The sequence below is a fragment of the Dromiciops gliroides genome, chromosome 2, assembly GCF_019393635.1.
Source record: "Dromiciops gliroides isolate mDroGli1 chromosome 2, mDroGli1.pri, whole genome shotgun sequence".
Taxonomy (NCBI): domain Eukaryota; kingdom Metazoa; phylum Chordata; class Mammalia; order Microbiotheria; family Microbiotheriidae; genus Dromiciops; species Dromiciops gliroides.
Genome location: NC_057862.1, coordinates 189,542,528 through 189,555,431, shown reverse-complemented (window position 1 = coordinate 189,555,431; position 12,904 = coordinate 189,542,528).

Genomic DNA, 12,904 nt, shown 5'->3' with positions numbered 1-12,904 from the left:
ATTCATTTGTTTATTTATACATCAATCAATTCATTAATTCATCCATCCATTTATTTATTTATTTATTTATTTGTGGGGCAATGAGGGTTAAGTGACTTTCCCAGGGTCACACAGCTAGTAAGTGTCAAGTGTCTGAGGCTGGATTTGAACTCAGGTCTTCCTGAATCCAGGGCCAGTGCTTTATCTACTGCACAAGCTAGCTGCCCCCTTAATAAATGTTTATTTATTGATTGATTGATTATATCTGTGTCTTTATCACTTAGCATAGTACCTGGCATATAGGATTCCCTTAATAAAGGTTAGTTGATTGAGTGAGATGATATATATAAAACACTTGGCAAACTTTAAATTACTATATGCTAGCTATTAGTGTGATGTTATTAAATGATAACCTACATATCTCTTGATCCTTCTCCTCTTATTTCTTGAATCCTTCTTTTCCTCCTCACACATGACAGTCCATTTCATTCTCATCCTAGAATTCACTCCCTAATCACCTCTGCCTCAGAGAATACCTCTCTTCTTTCAAGATGCAATTAGAGCACCATCTTCTACATGAATCAGCCTTTTCTGATCCCCCAGTGTCCTCTCTAACTACCTTTCATTTAAACCACTTGGTATTTATTTGTAGCCATTATCTTTATATTTATTCTTTATATGCCTCTATATATACTTGTCTATCTTACTAGAGTATAAACTACTTGAAGGTAGACATTGTTAGCGATTTTTGTATTTTCATCCTATGGCCCAGTTCTGTGACCAGATTATAGTGGGTGCTTAACTGATGCTTGTTAATTGATTGTTAATTTACCTTTGAATTACGGGGAGTAGTCCTATATGTTTTGAGTTCAACTCAGGGGAAAATTAATTTTTATTAATTGCAGAGATATAATAATTATTATTTTTAATCTGAGGCATTTTGAGTTTAGGGCTGGGGTGCATCATAATGGTACAGAGCAAAGTCTGACAGGGCTATGCATGTGTGATAGGACAGAACTGCATGTCAAGTCATACTGGGAGAGGATATGGCTTATTCCCCATAGTGTATGACCTGTACCCCTTCAGGGAGTTAAGGAGTGAAGGTGGGACTTAGGAGAAAGATGAGGTTTGGTGATGGTCATCACAGTGACGAAGAGGTGTGCTGCCCCTTAACATTGGCATCATGGGAAAAAGGTCCATATGGTCCACTCTAGTTATGCTTCTTTGAATTCTTAAGAATTTTGTGTCAAGTCCTCTTACACATATTAGTTGAATATGGGTAAGGTGTATAACTTCTTCTGACTCTTTCTTTGTAAAGGGGAGGGTACTACACTAACAGAGTTATTGTAACAATCAAATTTCAAAGCAAAAGGATCATAGATTTAGAACTAGAAACTACATTGTTGTTAAGTTGTTTTTCAGTCATCTGTCTCTTCATGATCCCATTTGGGATTTTCTTGGCAAAGATACTGGAGCAGTTTACTATTTCCTTCTCCAACTCATTTTACAGACCAGGAAACTAAGGCAAACATGGTTAAGTGACTTGCCCAGGGTTACACAGCTAGAAAGTGTCTGAGGCCATAATTGAACTCAGGAAGATGAGTCTTCCTCACTCCAGGCCCAGTGCCCTATGCACTATGACATTGCCTTGCTGCCCCTAGAAAGTCCCTTAGAAGCTATCTAATCCAATCTCAGTTTATAGGAGGTTAAGGGAATTTCTCATGGTCAGACAAATTGTATATGTCAGATGTAGGATTTGAATCCAGCTCCTCTGTCTCCAAAGCCAGTGAATAATGACTGTAAAGAAGCAACTTTTTGATTTGTATTTGTATTTCTTTATTTATATAACTATATACATGCATCAGGTAGTAAAAAGAAAGGATTGTTGATCCTGGAGCCAAGATTCTTTACTCTTCAATGCCATGAAGAAATTTTGGTGAAGTGTAGAATACAACCATGACTATGATCATGAGCCAAGACCTTCACTTCTCCTTTATGGATTCAACATAATTTTTCTTTCATCTTTTGCCTTAATAGAACAAGATGAAGTGGAGATAGGTGAGTGTTTTTGCACTGGGTGATTTACTTAATAAGTCTTTCCAACAAAGGATATACACAGAGAGGATTCATGATTAAACCAGAGATCCAGGCCATAGCATTGGAGGGTTTGTGTATGTATATAATTACTAAGCCACTTTTGAAGTTGTCCCTTTGATTTTTGGTAAGAGGAATGTGATGTTTATTTTTCTATGAAATCTCATACCCATGTTTTGGCTTTAGTTCAATTCAACCCAACAAATATTTGAGTATTTACTATAGGCATTCCATATAGTTTGGAAGAATGCTATATTTAGAGGCAGGAGATCTGAGTTTAAATCCCTGCTATCCAAATTATTTTTGTGACCTTGGGAAGTTCTCATTCTTTCTGGGCCTCAGTTTCTTTAAGACAAAAATGAAAGCAATAGGCCAGATGATCTGGGAGGCAGGAGAAGCATTATATATTCCATGGTTCCATGGAAATAGCCAATGGGAGCATGTCTAGAAGCTACTATAGAGATAGCAGGTGGGATGCCCTTTGGTTAGCATACAGATCTTGCAGTTGGGAAGACCTGAGTTCAAATCCTTTCTGAGTTATTTACTAATAGTGTGACCCGGGGGTAAGTCACTTAAGCTCTGTCAGCTTCAGTTTCCACATATGTAAAATGGGGATAATAATATTGCCTACTTCCCAGAATTGTTGTGAGATTCAAATGAGGCAAAGACAAAGGGCTCCACAAATCTTAAAGTGCCACATAAATTCTAGTTATTATTATTATTATTATTATTAAAAGTTATTATTATCTCACAGAAAGATACTGATCCTATCCCTCTGTTCTATTAGTTAGAAGATTAGTTTAAAAGATTCTCATATCAAATATAAAAGTCCTTCATAATTTTTTCCCCATTCCTTGGCACGGTATGGGGGTGGAAACATTGGATTTCAAGTCAAAAGCCCCAGGTTCAAAACCTGGATCTGTAGCTTACTCCCTATAGGACTTCGGGTAAATCATTTTTACTCTCTGGTCTTCAGATTCTGCATCTGTTAAATGAGTAGATTGGATTCCATGGCCCCTAAGTTTCCTTCCTTATATGATCCTATAGGGCTTTGCTCCTATAATTCAAGGAGGAAAAACATTGAAGTCAACAGCCCCTCAGTATATCTAGAATAACTGGGCCTCTCTTCAGCAACAATCCCACTTCTAAAAGCAGGTGGGTTTTTTTTTTTAAATGTTCTCAAAGGTTCTTTCACAGAAATCTCACTATGTGGTACTGTCTAAAATTCCTACTCTCTCAAACCCAGAGTAAACAAACAGCCATCTAACATCAGGGAGTGTGGACCCGAGATAACCTCTTCTGCAAACAGGGTCTACTTTGAGAGCTAACATAGCAAATAGTCAAGGGGTTCTCTCCTTCCTCCTTTTTTTTCTAAGCCTTGCATGGAGGGAGACCCAAGGGAGATCCTTATTACTTAAAAAATAAAAAAGAATTCTTTGATGGGTATGTTTGTTTGGACTGGTCAATTTGTAGCCTGCTATGGAAGAGGGGTGGGGGTGGGGGGAGAAAGGGCAATAAAGGGTCATGAAGGAAGCTGTCATCTTCAAGGTCAGTGGGAGAAGCAGCCCACAGTGCTTGCTAAGACCATGGCTGATCCCAGGTGCCTTTGGAAATGGCCCATTTGTTTTGGTCTTGTCCTCATTCCTTGGTGAGACTGTCTCAAAGGTAGGCTTAAATGTTAGTCCTGGAGGGCTTCCCTTATTTCAGAGCCTCATCCTATCAAGAGAAGACAGAAACTAGCTGACATGACCCCCTCCACCCAGTTTCATTAGCACTTCAAGAGAAAAGAAAGTCCGATTCTTTGTTTCTTTCTGGTCTACACTTGCCTAGCTATCTTGGGTGAGTCACAATAGATTTCCCAACAATCAGGAGAAGAGCAGTTAATCCTGAAGATGACTTAGAGGGAGAGACTAAAAAAATGGTTGTGATATTTTATATGTTTAAATTAATTAACCTAAGTGCAAATCGTTATTAAGCAAGAGTAGTTGTTTGTATATATCTTCAATGTTTAACTTTTAATGAAATATTTTTAAAAAGAAGAGCAGTTTATCTGATTTCTATTCTCTAGGTATCTCCTTGGTGATTAGGAACAAAATTGGGGGAAGAGAGATTCTTTTTGTATTATATTATTTTTCATGGTTACTCATCCTAGAGTGCTGAGTTCAGAGTCAGGAAGAGCTGGGTTCAAATAACTTTTTGACATATGCACTATCTTGGTAACTAAAGATTAAGTTTCTCATAATCCCCATGCAGCTCTCTAACACTATATGTTATAGATAAGGGGACAGTCCACGTGCTGTTGACGGAGTTTCCATAGTAGGAATCCCTTCCATAGATGGAATCACAAATATGGACTCCCTACCCCCAACCCATCTTGAAATATTTTAAAATACATCTGGTGAGTCTCCTAAGCCTTTAGAGTGGCCATTTATTTTCTCCGATTAAAATGTTCATAGCATCCTTTACCAACAGCCAGTTTTCTTATTTCTGACTAGCCAGATTGCAGTTTTGTTTGGTTTTATGTTTAGCATTCTCCCAGGGACACAGGCAAAAATCAATTTGTAAAAGGCCATGTTTATGGTCTTTGTCCAGTCAGTTTGTCTTTCTGGTTCCCAGGCACTGATCTAAGCCTGTTATGTTTGGGTCCACTCTCACTACAGAGAATGTCGAAATGAGCAAATCTACCCCCCACCCAAAAAGATACATATATACAAACTCTACACTAAGAGAGAGAATTTTGCTCAAAAAATAAATAACATAGACCTGTCATTTCACATGTGTGTAAAGATGCATCTCTTAGGCACTTGATTTTGTTCCTGAATGTGGTTGCTGGTGCTACTTAAAAAAAAATAAAACCCCATTGACCTTGTTGGTGGTTGGTCAAAGGGCCTGGGAGAGAAGCTGGACTGATCACTTCTATGTTCCTCCAGTTTGGTTCCTTTCCAGGTTTCTCAGGCTTAAAATGTTCTTTGGGCAGGCTCTGTCTCCTGGTGTCTGTCTGCCTCTCTGCCTTGGTCATTCTAGAGAAGCTGGACATGCTTTTTAACCACCACCCACCCGCTAATGTGATGGAGATAGAAGACATTAAATGAGAAACCAGGGCTGGAGCTATGACATATAGTAAGGGAGAACATTGACACAACTGAGGCAAAGCTGGAGGAGCCTCCTCATAGTGAATAGCTAAGTTTGAATGTCCAAGTATTGTTGACCTTCAGACTAGAACCTCTGGACTGTGAGCTCATTTAAGAATACTTTTATGATTATTTCAATATAATTAATTTTCTTTGCAATTTTATATATTTAGGTAATGTATTTTAAAAAGAATAAATATTCTCAAAAAGGGTTTACCAGACTGCTAGGAGGAAAATCTATCGAAATAACAATGACCCTGATAGGCAGTCAGTAGTAACAGAGGGCCTTCTAAGGACTCACTGGCTCCACTATGGTGCACTGCCTCTTCATGTGAAGATTATGAACACAGGAGGTTATCTCACCTCTTTGACAACGGTAATTGTGGAAAATGGCAGGCCCAAAATATTACGACTGATTAAATTAGGTCTTACTGAGAAAATGTTTTCTATCACATTACAACATAGAGATCTTACAATGTACCTTACTGACCTTAGGAAAAGTCTCTAGGGTCCTGACTATGAGGATATATTAATGGATACGTAAGTGAATATGGTACTGTTTGTTTTCCATATATAGATGGTCACCCAAGAAGACCTTGGGCATTTAGGATGGTAGGCAATGGAAATGTTTTGTAGGCGATAGAAACAAACAGATAGACAGACAAGGGTCGGGGGGGGAGAGAGAGAGAGAGAGAGAGAGAGAGAGAGAGAGAGAGAGAGAGAGAGAGAGAGAAGGAAGGAAAAGAAAGGAAGGAAGGAAGGAAGGAAGGAAGGAAGGAAGGAAGGAAGGAAGGAAGGAAGGAAGGAAGGAAGGAAGGAAGGAAGGAAAAAAGAAAGATAAAATAGATCATTTATTAAGTGATTAGTAAGAAGCAGGTACTGTGCTAGCATTGGAAATGCAAGTAAAAGCTAGCAAAACTGTGCCTGCCCGTGGGGCAGCTAAATGGCACAGTGGATAAAGCACCGGCCCTGGATTCAGGAGTTCCTGAGTTCAAATCCGGCCTCAGACACTTGACACTTACTAGCTGTGTGACCCCGGGCAAGTCACTTAACCCCCATTGCCCCACAATTAAAACAACAACCCCAAAACTGTGCCTGCCCTCAAGAAACTTCAATTGTAATGTGGCTTTTCCAGTGGTGAAGATCTCCCCATGCCAACATGGCCCTTGCGAAAGATCTCCTGCACCCCTCTCCCAAGGAGGAGAAGCAGAAACACAAGAAGAAGTGCCTGGTGCAGAGTCTGAACTCATATTTCATGAATGTTAAGTGGCCAGCATGTTATAAAATCACCATTGTCTTTAGCCACGCACAAACAGTGGTTCTCTGTGTCAGATGGTCCACTGTACTTTGTCAGTCTACAGGAGGAAAGGCAAGACTTACAGAAGGCTGCTCCTTCAGAAGGAAGCAGCACTAATGACTGAGTCAAGATGAATGAGGAAGTATAAAGAATAAAATAAATTTGGTACAAAGAAATCGTAATGTGGAAGTGCAATACGTAAAAGGGAGGGCTCCCTCCTTTGGAAGGGAGAGAAGATGGTACTTATATGCAAAGACATGATGAGACAACAGCAGTGAAATGTCATGGAGGCATGGGTCCTGCCAAGATAAGGCAAAAGCTTACCCATTCCAGTTGGAGGACAATGGATAGAATCCAAGTTTTTGAAGGGGCAGAGATAGTTGGGGAATAGGGCTATGGTAAAGAGACCACCAGGCAGCTGAAAGAGTATTGGATTCAAGGTCAAAAGACCTGAATTTCAGTCCTGGCTCTGTCATTTATAGGATGCACAAAGAGACATGGTTAGAGCCTCAGTTTTCTCATCTGCAAAATGAGAATAATCAAGTTAATGTTAATTTCACTTTTCATTGTTTTGTGCAAGTATATTCATGTTTTTCTAAGATCATCAAGCTCATAATTTATTATAGCACAGTAGTATTCCATCACAATGAAAAAAGGGAAAAAAAGAAAGCTACATGAAGACTTTATTGTAGACAAGGCAAACTGAAACCAAGTATTTGGATGAGTAGCTTGAGATTGATTTGGCAAAATATTTTCCTCTGAGGAAAGTCTATGAGGGGCATAGATTGTTGTTGTTGTTTGTCCTTCATTTTCAAAGAGGACCAATGGAGTAAGATAGTGTCAGAGTGCTTGGTTCAGCTTCCTGGGATCATGGCAGCACAGATTTAAAGCTAGAAGGGACCCTGTAGGTCATTAAATACAATCTCTTACTTTGTTGTTGTTCAGTCATTTCCAGTTGTGTGTGACTCTGTGACCCAACATGGGGTTTTCTTGGCAAAGATACTGGTTTGCCATTTCCTTCTCCAGCTCATTGTATAGACAAGTAATGGAGGCAAAAACTGTTAAGTGACTTGCCTAGGGTCACACAGCTAGTAAGTTTCTGAGGACAGATTTGAACTCAGGAAGATGAGTCTTCCTTACTCTAGGCACTTCACTCTATCACCTAGCTGCCACCTATTTTACAAAAGAGGAAACTGTTGTCTAGAGAGGTTAAATGACTTGCCCAGGGTTTCTCAGCCAGTAAGTGTTTGAGGAGAGATTTGAATTCAGGACTTCTTGATTAAAGCCATTTCTTTACTATCAGGATATAGTCCCAGTTCTTGATCTACTGAGTCTTCCCATTCATGATCATCAAATGTTTACTATGTATGAGGCTCTGTGCCAAGTGGCAGAGATGCAACTTAGTCCTTGTCTTCAAGAAACTTATATTCTAGTTCAACTTATACATAAAATGGTTATTAATAACATCTGGTAGTTATGCTACTGTCTCCTGTGTGTGTATGATTCAGCCAGTCATAAATAGCCTGTCTGATTAACTCCTTGGAAATGTTTTCTTGTAACATTGTTATTTTTCCACTTGAATGAATTCCAAATGCCTCTGAAATGACCAAAGAACACTTTTATGCATAAATCTTTTTTTTTCAGAGTAGAAAAAGGAAATTCAGAATCAAGATACCAACTTCTAATTTTCTTCATTGGCAAATGTATGTGACAATGAAATAAACCTTGCAAAATAGGACCCCTTCATTCCAAGATTCTCCCATGACATCTAGAGAGCAGACCCAAGGGGAGGTGGTGTTTGGAGACAGAATTGTAGAATCCTGCAGGGACAGGAATTGGAGGAGCACAAAAATCAAAAAGGCACAACCTGGAGCAAAGACCTTTTCTAAGCTTTGAGCCTAGCCACTCTCACCCTTTACCCATGCTTTTCTTTCCATATGTTGTAGCAGTTTCTTTTTGGGTATGTGCCTGGTTGGTACCTTTGGATGTTTTCCCACTAGACATTAAACTCAACCAGGGAAAAGACTGTGTCTTGTCAACAGATGTTTATCAAGTGCCTACTGTGTGTAAGGAATTGGGATAGAAAGACAAGAATGCAAAGAGCTTATGTGTCCCAGAGGGTGAGGAATGATATGCATGAAATAAGTGTAGTCCCTTATCAGAAAAATGGTTAAAGGGAGGTATCATTTTTTCCCCAGCCAGAAGGAAGGACTGAAGGATCATGGGAGGTGGATGCATAATGGCTGAGTGATACCCCAGAACTTTGGAGCTTTGGAGATAGATGCGCACTAGACCAGTGGTCAGCTGGTTGCAAAGGAAGGGCTCTGCTATCCAGAACTAATATAATTGTGAGTATCTTAAGCCCTCTCTGACCCACTGACCCATTTAGGAATTGATCTGTCTGTACTGAATTTGCTGCTGAATCAGTAGCTCACAAAATTTGTTTCTGCCCTACTTCCTCTCCCTCCTCTTCCTCACTGCTGCCTGGTAAACTGGTAGTGCTCACCTTCAAGAGTTTCTTGTTTTCTTCAAATCTTGCTCACCTACTGTCTATACTTTTATCATGGGTTTTATCTCCAGATAAAGATAATCTGATATTTTATTACGTTCTGAGGGAATGTTTGCTGTATGTGAATGGACTACGCCATGAAAGGGCAAAGGGGAACCTTTGGACAAAGTGACTTAGACTTACTGGGAGTCAATATTGAAGCTCCCTTTCTCTACTTCCCTCTCTGTCTGTCTGTCTCTTTCCCTCTCTTAATCTTCTTATTTATGATAAAAATTACAGAATGATGTGAATGAGACAAAGTATTCTAAGAAAATTTGAAAAGACAAAGATTACTTTGAATCGGGCATGGGAGTACAGGACCAGGGAACATAGGTACATGGCAAGTCATGGCTTCTTAAGTTTTTGTATTACAGACCCCTTTGTCAATCTGGTAAAGCCTATGGATAACTTTTTTTTTTGTGAGGCAAGTGGGGTTAAGTGACTTTCCCAGGGTCACACAGCTAGTAAGTGTTAAGTATCTGAGGCCAGATTTAATCTTAGATACTCCTGAATCCAGGGCCAGTGCTCTATCTACTGCACCACCTAGCTGCCCCTGGATAACTTCTTAGAATAATGTTTTTAAATGCATAAAATACATAGGAATAGAAAGGAAACTAATTACATTTATCAAATTATTAAAATAATAAGTTCATGTGGGCAGCTAGGTGGTGCAGTGGATAAAGTGCTGGTCCTAGATTCAGGAGTACCTGAGTTCAAATCTGGCCTCAGACATTTGCCACTTACTAGCTGTGTGACTCTGGGTAAGTCACTTAACCTTCATTGTCCCAGCAAAAAAAAAAGTTCATGAATCACAGGTTAAGAACTCCTATAGTCTAATGCTTAATGAATGCTTATTGTTAGCATCTGGATGAGTTAGTACCTAATAAGGTACATAACCTATATTGGTATGGATTACTCTGGCCAAACAAATTCTGAGTTTCAAATCTCATTCAGTCTCTCAGTGAACCATAGTATACAGTGAAGTCATTAGAAGTTATTGATGACAAAACCCAATGCGACAGTTCATTTGAACCCTTGTTAAGTTGGTGGAATGATATGGGTACAAGAGTTACTTGGGACCAATGAAAGATGACTGTGTCAACTGTGAAGCTGTAAGTATCAGTTGTTTTTGAACTTTTTGCATCTTGGTCTCTTTATGTCTTTGTATGCTACATCCTGACCCGTCAATCAATGAATTTATCAATCAGTTTTTATTAAGCACCTACTGTATGCCAAGCAGTGTTAAGTACTGGGGGGGGGATAAAATCCAAAAATCAAACAGTCTCTGCCTTCAAAGTGCTTTAATTTTCCTAGGGGAAAACAGCATGTGTACAATACAAATATGACTAAAATAAATACAAAGACAATAATATTATATATCAAGCTGATAGCTGAGGTACAGAAAAGATCAGGGAAGACCTCAGATAGGAGTTGGCATCTGAGCTGAGATTTGAATGGAACTATTGATTCTGAGAGGTAGAGGTGAAGGAGGGGTTCATTCTAGGAAAGAGAAACAGCACATGCAAAAGAGAGAAGTTAGGAGGCACAATGTCATGTTTGAAGAATAATCAGAAGTCTAGTTTGACTGCATCAGAAAGTTTATAAATCAGAGTAATGTATAACCAAACTGGAAAGGTAGGTTAGAATCACATCGTTATAGACTTAAAATGGTAAATAGGGGAGTTTACATTTGTTCTCAGAGTAATAGGGGGATACTAACCTTTATTGAGTAAGGGATTGGCATTGTCATGACTGTGCCTTAATATTACTTTGGCAGCTGTGAAGAAATTGCATTGGAGAGGGGAGAGATTGGAGGTAATCCAGATAAGAGGTAACAAGGGGGGAAGGACAGCCAGGTGGCACAGTGGATAAAACACTGGCCTTGTATTCAGGAGAACCTGAGTTCAAATTTGGCCTCAGACACTTGACACTTACTAGCTGTGTAACCCTGGGCAAGTCACTTAAGCTCATTGCACTGCAAAAAAAAAAAAAAAAGTAATTCAGGCCTGAACTGGGATTATAGTTGTGCAATTAGAGGGGAATGAATTAGAGAGATACTGTGAAGGCTGTTTTTGTTCTTCAGTCATTTCCAGTTGTGTCTGATTCTTCATGACCTATTTTAGGGTTTTCTTGTCAAAAGATAATGGAGTAGGGGCAGCGAGGTGGCATAGTGGATAGAGCACTGGCCCTGAATTCAGGAGGACCTGAGTTCAAATCCAGCCTCAGATATTTGACACTTACTAGCTATGTGACCCTGGGCAAGTCACTTAACCCCAATTGCCTCCCCCCCCAAAAAAAAAAATAATGGAATAGTTTGGCATTTCCTTCTCCAGAGGTGTCTGAGGCTGGATTTGAATTCAGATCTCTTGATTTTGGACTCTGTGCTCTATCCACTGAACCACTTAGTTGCCTCCAAAATTTATCAATAGATGGACAGATGGGATGAAGGTGACTAAGGAGCTGAGAAAAACTGCAGGATGTATGACTGGAATGACTAGAAAGATGATGGTGGTCTCAAAAGAAGGTTTTGGGGAAAAATCATTTTGGGCATGTTGAATTTGTTATGCCTATGGAACTTCTAGTTAGAATTGTCTATCAGACAATTGGTGCAATGTGTCTGGAGCTCAGGAGAGAGACTAGGGTTGGATATCTGCACAGAGATGACAACTGAACCCATAGCATCTGGTGAGGTTACCAAGGAAAAAAGTAGGTGAAATGAAGAGTGCAAAGTAGAGCCTTTTATAATATTGATAGGAACAATAATGCTGCAAGAAAGAATAGAGGGCAGTCATGCATATAGGAAGAGAACCAAGAGATCAGGATCATGAAAACTGAAAGAGGAAGTTTAAGTGGGATGATTTTGAATATATAAATTAGATTAGGTAAAATTGTTATTCTTATTATATTGGCCTTGCTTACTCATGATCAATTAATATCTCTCTACCTATTTAAAACTGATTTAATTTGTATAAAACTTTTTTTATATAATTTTGTTCATATAGTTCCTGTGAGAGAATATCTAGGTAGAGTTTTCACCAGTGCTGTTGTAACAATTGGAGTGATGCCACCTGCTGGAAAGTTACTGTAGGAAAGCTCCACCATGATGAGAAGGCATCTGAGGGCAAGCCATGTGGCTTTTCCTTGGTGTCAGGAAGTGATGTTTGCTCGTGGGTACTGTCTATCAAAGCTACCAGCCAATTAGCTTGGAGCTGTGTGTGCGAGTGGATGGGATGTTCCCAGTTTCACAGAAGGCTTGTGGGATGAAGGAGGGGTGGTTCTCTCTCTTTTGTCAGGACTCTCATGGAGAGTGGAGCAGAAATTTGGGCTTCCTGAGATAGATAGCTGAATCTAGGCCTCTTTCTCTCTTCACCAAATTCTTATTCTCCTTAATAAATGCTTAAAAGTCTAACTCTTACAAAAGCTTATAATTTATTGGTGACCACTTTAGATATTTTAGACAGACTAGCTGGAATTTTAGCCCCTTACACTGTGAAGGGGTTAAAGGAGATTGAGGACTGAGAAAAGACCATTGGAATTGGCAATTAAGAGATTATTGGTTACTTTGGAGAGAGAAATTTGAGTTGAATGATGAAGTCAAAAGCCAGATTTGAAAGTGTTAAGAAGCGATGTTGGGTAGTGACTGTAGACAGTTTTTTTCTAAGAGTTTGACTATAAAAAGGAGGATATATAAAAGATAACTTGAGAAGATGGTAGGGAGAAGTGGGATGAGGATAGAATAGGGACTGGACAGGTGTTATCATTGACATTTGGAATTCTCAGGTGAGAAAACTCCTTCTACAAATGCAGAGATAGTTATATGTTTTGGGGCAGATGAAAATGTGCTAGTAGAAAGTA